The following is an 8,856-nucleotide window of genomic DNA, read 5'->3' as shown; positions in this document are numbered from 1 at the left end:
AAGAATGAACTTGAAGAAGAAGACCTAATCTAGAAAGTGGTGATCTGGCTGTCTCTGAGGTGAGCAGAGGCCCCAGATTGGAATCAGCAAGGATACTGACCACAGAGAGGGCAAGGCCAGTAGGTTTTGAGCTAAGGCCTGTCACGCCACTTTCTTTAGTCCATCCGAGCATTGGGTTAACAGTTTCTAGTCTCTTCCTTAGTTGTCCCATTAGCTGGACCAGCGCTGTCTCTGGAAACACTTCAGATCACCAAGGAAACATGGCGCCATCTTCTGCTTCTCTTACGTTGTCTTAAGACCTGCATACACCTCTGCTTCCCTGAGAAGGGATGCTGCTCAGTTCCCGGGCCTCTCAGGTGCTGGGCAGAGGTCACTGCATGCCCCTGGGAGAGCTGCCCGTAGGACACACTGTTCCCCTAATGTATCAGGCTCCTCATACCTCTGTCCCATCATGCTGCACTCTGTGCCTGGAAGACCTTTCCCCTCATCTGAAGACTGACTCAAACATCATGCAGCGGCCCTTTCTGACAGCTCCTCCCACTCCAGGCCTCTCCTCCTTGTATCCGCAGCCTCTTGGTACATGTAATAATTGTACCTTAACTGAAGAGTCGTCCTGCATGAGCTAGTGGATTTCCAGAGGGCGGGGATCATGTCTAACTTATCCAGCCCACAGCCCAGGGGGCTCAATCATTGTTTGGATGAAAACAGCAAAAAGAATTCATTGTTGGGTACAGCAGTAGTGGGCTGGGGAGAGCAAATTGACTTTTCCAGAGATGTCTGGCTTCTCTTCCATAAACCATGCTTCATGTACCAGCAGTACAGATGATAATAGACTCCAACTTTATCTTCATTTCTCTGATTAGGAAGATCTACTTTGAGTTAAGGTTGTAAATGAGGTGCTGTGACTGCTTCTTGAATAAAAGACCAAAATTTGCTTGAACTTAGGTGATAAGTATTTTACTTTTACGACATGTTTGGCATTATGTTCAAAGAAGAATACATTAGACGTTCTTATAATACAGGCTCAGTGTTGGGCTAAAATTCAAATGTGCTTGCACAAATGGGAAAAAGTCTGGAGGCTTTAATCACAGCTTGTGATTCAGCCTGATTGACAGTGTTTCCATTTCAAAAAGTCTCTGTTTTTCATGTGAAATGAATGATTCTTTTTTCATTTTGTTCCTGTAGTAGGAAATGTTCTCATTGTGGAATGAAATCTCTACAAGCATCCCATTAAATACTAAAATGTTACTGCTGTGTCTGAGTGAAATTACCATCCAGGGGAGGCATCGGATTGTAGGTGTACAATACTAGAGTATGTTTTCCCAAATTGCTGAGCTTGGAGGCAATTTGTTCATCTGAGGACACATGTAGTCAGCATCCTTGTCCTTCCTCTCCTTCAAGTGAAACCTTGGTTTGCACATTAGCTGGGCCTCTTCTGGATGTCAGCTCTGGCAACTCCATTCCCTCCACTTCAAGTGAAGAAGGACTAGTAGGAAAAATCTCAGAGTGAGTTTCTGAATCCAATCCCAGAGATAAAGCCAGGCAGCAGGACCAGGGGTGGCCTGGAGTGCCACTCCAAGCTAGTGAGCCTTTACTTTCTGTCATTTATCCATGTTTTCTCTCTGCCCTTCTGACTTACAGTAGTCCAACCATCTTTGTTGCACAGTTCTCACAGTGGAACAGGGTCATTGCTACCACTCCCAATTTTGCATGCATGAAACCAGCCACTCAGAGAGAGTCTGACCTCTTTCTCAGTCTTAAATGCAGTGCCCTTCCTTGAACCAGTCTCTAATAGCCATGAGTGGGTCACATTATCCCATAGAGCTTCTGCTACAACCCTGAGATTGGGTGAGGGAGGGTCAATTCCTAGGAAAGCAGTAGGAAGAATGTAATCCAGGCTGCACCCATTACATTGATGACAAGGACCCAGATCCACTCTACAATGGAGAACAGACTTAGTGATGCCTACCATGTTGGAATTCACATTCTGACAATGAAGCCCATAAAGACCTACTGGTGGACAAGGGGTTACGGCAGGACAGAGAACATATATTTCTGATTCTATGTGGAGCTGTGACCAGATGTAAATCCCAGATGCTTGCCATCATATTCTTAGGGCTTGTGCAGTTGATTTGTCTTGGCAGAGGGGCACAGGGAGATGTCGCCACTCCTCCCAAGCCCAGTTTCCTTTCTGTCCCTCAGACTGGATCCTCACTAGGGAATATTTGCCGTAGACCAGGAGCCTCCAGCCTCACTGATAAAGTTGTTGACCCTCAAAAACATGGTTTCTATACATCTTCTAGATGTGGTATTGGGATTCAGAAAGGCAATTTGCTAAGGTCACACAGAGGGGAAGAAGGGGACTGGGATTAGCATTCATATATTCTTATATCTAAGGCCTATGTTTATTCCATAACACCACACTGTTCCCAGGCCTATCGTGAGAAAGGATGTAGAAGTGCTGGATGGACAAGGTATCTGATGGGTTTTCCAGCTGCTAGGACCTCACGCTGGCTTAGAATCCTGTTCTATGCCTTGTGGAAGCTCACAGACCTCCAGTGGATGTTGTTAATTTCTCAGGGGCTTATGTGTCCACTGTTCTTTCATGGGTCAGGCTCTTGGGCCTGTGGGTGCTTTTTCCATGTGGCGTAGCATCGACCCAGACATGGAGACACTTTCCTTTTATTAGGTAATTCTCTGACCCTAAGGTTTTGTTAATGTCAGTGTAGCAGCCTTCCTGAGGATTTAGAAGTTTCCTTCCAAGGATGTAGACAATCTTCGTTTGAATTAGTCACTCCCACACTTTATCTTATGGTCACTACATTCAGCGACATTTCCACTCACTCTGTATTCCACAGAGTCCTGTTGCTTCTCACCGTCTCCAGCATTCACCTCTCTATTTCCTACTTTTTCTTGAGTTTCAGGGTAAAACATATTTTCTCATGCCTAAGAGCTGCTAGATCTAAATCCTGTTGCTATTCTCAGCCTCTCTTAGAACTCCTGGGTGGAACAAGAGCTTCTGTTCATGAAAAGCTTCCTTCATCTCTGCCCTGTGAGCTACTATCTCTCTTTTCTGCAGGTCCAGCCTTGCTTGTCTACCTGCAATTGCTGCTGCAGTTTGCAGCCACTCACATCAGTATCTGCTGTTGGAGATCATTTTTCTCTGATGGCATTGGCTTGGCCCTCCCTGCTCAGGGCCTCCCGAACAGCCATCCTTGAGGAGACAGAGAAGGCATTTCTTCTAGGAGGAGCAGCCAAGAAGAAGTGTGGTGGCAGGACTGACTGAGGGGTGTGCAAGGAACAGTGGGGACTGGGGCTGAGGGACCTGTTGTGTTGAGGGAAGTGAGATGGTAGATGACATAGGGCCCTGCTAGTCTGGAGAGGGCTCCATAGTCTGCGCAGGGGATAATGGAAGGACTTGTCTTTAGCTTTTGGCCATGCATGGAAAGCAAGGGCTAATTCTTAGACATATTTTGGTCTTCAGCCTTAAGCATAGTATCTGAGTCATAGAGGCAAATGGTAAATACATGCTAAATAAATGAATAAGCACAGAACAGGTTTTGTCAACTGTGAAAGAGATTTAAGGCATTAGAGGATAGGTGGGTCCAGGAGGCCATTTTGTAATCCCTGGAATCACACTCTGTAGACATCTACCTTAAGGTCAGCTCTGGGTTAAAAAAAGGTCTGTCTCTGCTCTCCACTGGGCAATCCCTGGGGACCAGAGCTGAGTGAGCCCACAGGACCTGGACTGGTGAGGCCCCTCAGCCTGCAAGCCCCTGAGGGAGTTACCCTACTTTATTCAGCGTTGTATCTCCAGCCCCAGCACACATGGGGCTTTTGGAGTTAGTTCATGAAATGTGCCCCAAAGGAAATTCTTCCAAATAAAGAGTGTTGTGGCCACCGGGTGGTGCCATTGTTCCAGCCAAAGCCTGCAGAGCCTACTGGGAAGACTGCATTGTTTGGAACTTTGAGTTGAATCCAAAGTTCTTTAACATATCTGTCAGGCTCTAATCTGAATGCAGTATATTCTCATCCCATAACAAGGGGATTAACAACACAACTGTAGTTAATTTGAATTGAGAAAGTCTATTTCAGAAAGCAAAATTCCAAGATCACTCTTTCCCTCAGCCAGCTAAGAAGGGCCCAACTTGTTGATCAGGGCAGGTTCTGCACAAACTGGCAAATCGGCTTGCAGGCTGAACTTCCTACACAGCTCACTACTGTGCTGATTCACAGAACGGCAGAACTCACCAAGCATTCCGGCCCCTGTGCACTATCTTGGTACCCATCATAAAGGCAGCTGGGAACAAATAGAGGAAGGATCCTCAACCTAAATTCCCCTCACTCCTTCCCCAGCACTCTTTGCTTGCAAGCTCTTGGTATAGGAGGCATATCTACTCTTCTCCATATGTTCATATTCTACCTTTCCTTTAAGGTTAATTTCCCAAAGAGGACTTTTGTGTGCCCCCTGCTCCTAAAACCAGGACCTTCTCTGAATCCTGGAAGCACTCTGACCAAATGGGATCTGAGAAACAGTACTGTGACCCACATTTTTCTGTACCTGTTGTTTCTTGACTCCTGATTAAGGTGGTAATGGCCTTGAGGACAAACTTCATTTCTTGAGTTTGTTTTGTTCCTGCACACAAAAAGCACTCAGTAGATATTTGTGGATGTTGAAGAGCAAAGTAAAACATACTGCTTCATATTCAAAGGGCTGGAAGATGCTTAATAGCGAAACATAAAAAGAGAGAGTTCTGTGGGTCTTGTTCTCAGATAGCTATAGATTATGATTTTAGATTAGAATCTATACACTAGCAATATGACTTTGTATTAATATTATTATTAGAAATAACATTAATAATAAGTACATTTACTGAGTACCTAATAAATAGTAATCACTGTGCTATGCTTTTTACATATCTACCTTATTTAGTTTTCCCAACAACCCTGGGAGGCATTATTTCCATTTTCCACAGGGGGAAGAGTAAGGCTCAGGAAGATTAAGTAATCTGCTCAAGTTTCTAAGTTAGTGCTGGCTGAGCTCTGTGGAGTTGACTGTGGGACTGGAAAACCCAAGCTGCCTTTCAGGATCGTTGTTCATAGGGACCCGGTCCCATAGTGGGTGTTGGGGTCATGCAAAGAAGCTACACTTAATTAGATCCAACTGTTAAAGAACTCAAGGGCACAGAGAACACTATGGCTGGAGGAGCAGCAGCCTAGGATGATGGCCAGAAGCAATGCATCTTGGAACTTTTATAGAAGTGAATCCCTAAATTATCCTTTAGTAGGAACCAGACAAAGCTCAAAGTACAATATTCTTGCCCAGCAGGGCATGTGCAAGGAAAGTGTATCATTGCTTATATGGTATGATTTGGAGGCCACCTGGGAGACTTTCCTATCCCCAAATATCTTCCTTTCTTGCCTGTTATGATGCCCTGAATGTCACCATTAGTTCTTATTTCCTTTGAGTTTTAAGTGTTTTTACGTTTCTCAACATTCTTCATGATCTGTCAAACCTGGTAAGGGATGAGTTGAGAGCCATTTGGAGAAGGATGAGTGCTTGGAAGTGGCAGGGGACTGGGCTTGCTTTGGCTGTTGGCTTCTCCTGCCATGGTTGGTGATGAGGCCAGCATGCAGGCCAAAAATCTGTTAAACAAACATAGCAGGTATTGCTAGCAATAAAGATGGAAGAGAGAACTGTAATCCCACCACTCTGGGAGGCCGAGGCAGGCAGATCATGAGGTCAGGAGACTGAGACAATCCTGGCTAACACAGTGAAACCCTGTCTCTACTAAAAATACAAAAAATTAGCCGGGCGTGGTGGCGGGAGCCTATAGTCCCCGCTACTCAGGTGGCTGAGGCAGAAGAATGGCGTGAACACAGGAGGTGGGGCTTGCAGTGAGTCGATATTGCAACACTGATCTCCAGCCTGGGCGACAGAACGAGACTCCATCTCAAATAAATAAATAAATAAATAAATAAATAAATAAATAAATAAAAGATGGAGGAGAGAAGACACATCTTCAGAAAAATCTACTCAGGTGAAGATGCCTGCAATAGAAATGCATTTTTAGGGATGGAAATTTCTGGCTGGACACTGAGTGTTTCCTTGGCGAGAAAAAAGCTAAAAGGGCCAAACTGGCTGTCTGCATGAACAGTAGGAAACTCCCAGTCAGTCTCTGATGCTGTCAATCCCTTCTTCAGAGGACAAGGATTTTCATTCTACTATTAAAAATGAAGCGAGGGGTGAAAGCCCTTGTATATTAGTTCATTCTCACACTGTTATAAAGATACTACCTGAGACTGGGTCATTTATAAAGGAAGGAGGTTTAATTGGCTCACAGTTCTGCATGACTGGGGAGGCCTAAGGAAATTTGCAGCCATGGTGGAAGGCAAAGGGGGAGCAAGGCACATCTTATATGGCAGTGAGAGACAGAGAGAGTGCAAAGGGGAAACTGCCAAAAACTTTAAAAACCATCAGCTCTTATGAGAACTCCCTCACTATCATGAGAACAGCCCCCATGATCCAATCACCTCCCACCAGGTCCCTTCCTCGACACATGGGGATTACAATTTGAGATGAGATTGGGTGGGGACACAGAGCCAAACCATATCACCTTGGAATAATAAATTGCTAATTTTTCTCTCTCTTGGGAATTGATTGATGTGAAGGAAAAGAAGAGGATTAAAACGTGAGGGCATTGAGCACCTGGGGACAGGTGTGGCAAGACAGGCCGGGGCATCAGGGATGCCTTTGGAGTTTGCTGATTTCATAAATGTGTTATGAGTTGGCCTAAAGTGCATGTGACTGAAAAGGCTGTACACTTGAGAATTTAATAGTTTTCTGGGTTGCTTTTCTAGAGTGGCTGTGGTGGGTTGACTAATAGTCTTCAAAGATTTCCAGGCCCTAATCCCTGGAATTTGTTAACTTTACCTTATATAGAAAAAGGGACTTTGTGGATGTGCTTAAATTAAGGATCTTGAGAAGGGAAGATTTTTCTGGATTGTCTAGGTGGCTGCTAAATGTAGTGAGAACAATTACTGATAAGAGGAAGGGAAAGAGAAACTGGGTTACAGACAGAAGAGAAGAAGGCCGTGTGATGAAAGCAGAGGGAATTGGAGTCAGAAGCAGAGAGAAAAGCTGCAGGCTTTGAAGATGGAGGAAGGGGCCATGAGCCAGCCGAGATATGCAAAAAAATGCAGCTGCAGGGACTGGAAAAGTCAAGGAAAGAGACTTTCCCCTGGAGTCTCTGAAGGGAGTACAGCCCTGCTAACATCTTGGTTTTGGCTGTTTACCATTTTCGACTTCTGACTTTTAAGACTGTAAGAGAATACATATGTATTGCTGTAAGCCATCAAATTTGTAGCAATTTGTTACAGCAGCCATAGGAAACTAATACTTGGATGGTTTGGCTTGAATATTTGTGAGTGTGGTCCAATTTTTTGTCCTGTTCACTTCTTCTGTCATGTGAGGATATAGCAGTTTTCCCCTCCAGAATATGCAGCAACAAGGTGCCATCTTGTAACAGACAGAACAAGCCATCACCAGCCCCTGTATCTGCAGGCACCTTGATCTTGGAATTCCCAGCCTCCAGAATCATGGGAAATTTTTATTGTTTATAAATTACCTGGTCTCAGGTATTTTGTTGTAGCAACCAGAACAGACTAAGTCAATGGGCTAAGATGAAAATTTTCATCCATGGGATCCTACCTTTAAGGAGCTTTCAATTTAGGAGCTGAGATGAGACCAACAGGAATCTTTGAATGCTAACTGTGCACAGTATTATTTCCTTCCATCCTTAGCTAGCAGTGGTGTGAAGCAGTGGGAAGTAAATGGGTTTATGCTCAGAGAGACCTGAGTCCAAGACCTGTTGCTACCATTTATCAACTGATTGACCTTGAGAGTGTTATTTCAACTCTAGAATTTCAGTGGTCACATCATAAAATGGAGCTTAAAATGCAGGCTACTGTGGACATAATGAAATAAGGGCTGTAATAAAGTCATGGCTAGCTCAGTGCCTAGTACAGTAGTATTAAATATCTCCTCTTTCTCCCCATAGATATACAAAGTATCAATGGTTCACAGTAACTGGAGACATAATTGTGAGTTAGTAAAAAATCTAAATTTGAGGCAGTTTTGGGGAAAATGTCTCCATCTTACAGATGGGGAAATAGACTCAGAGAAATTATATGATTTGCTTAGGGTCATACTACAAATCAGAGCCTGACTGTAGCTCTGGTCCTGCCAGTCAAGTGTTCCTTACTGTTAGTGAGATGTACTGTGATATGATCTAATACGCTTTTCCTGGATTGTCAGTGACTGCAACCCATGACTAGTTCCTTGGCAGTTGGCTTTCCTCCCTCTCATAGATGGGAAGGGACTGAACTGGGGATTAGGCACAGAGAGAGAAATGAAAAAAAGATTTTTTTCTAAATGGACTTGGCATGGACTTTATTGACATTATGTAAAGGGAGTCTGGATTTTTAGTGATGTTATCCACTGTGGCATAAGGGATGATGGTGTCTAGAAACAGCCCTAATAATGCTGAAAGGGCAAATGCTTCATTTTTCTTGACCATAGCTGAGTTCCTTTATGCAGACCAAAAAGAAGAAGAAAAAGGAGGAGGAGAAGGAGGAGGAGGAAAATATAAAGAAAAACTCAAATCCTGTGGGATCTAAACCGGTGTGTGTAGTCTACATGTATGTACATACATGACTAAGGGAGGTGAGTGTGTACATGCCTGTGCCCATGTGAGCGGGCATATGCACCATGCCGTCTGTTAGCTCAGACTAGAAAGCCTCAGAAAGCAGAGCCCAATACAAGGGTTTTTGTGCCAATTATTTGTTTTGGGAAGT

This window comes from Macaca thibetana, chromosome 2 (genome assembly GCF_024542745.1).
Source record: "Macaca thibetana thibetana isolate TM-01 chromosome 2, ASM2454274v1, whole genome shotgun sequence".
Classification (NCBI taxonomy): domain Eukaryota; kingdom Metazoa; phylum Chordata; class Mammalia; order Primates; family Cercopithecidae; genus Macaca; species Macaca thibetana.
The sequence above is the reverse complement of the archived record's forward strand: the minus strand, read 5'-3'. Positions refer to the sequence as shown.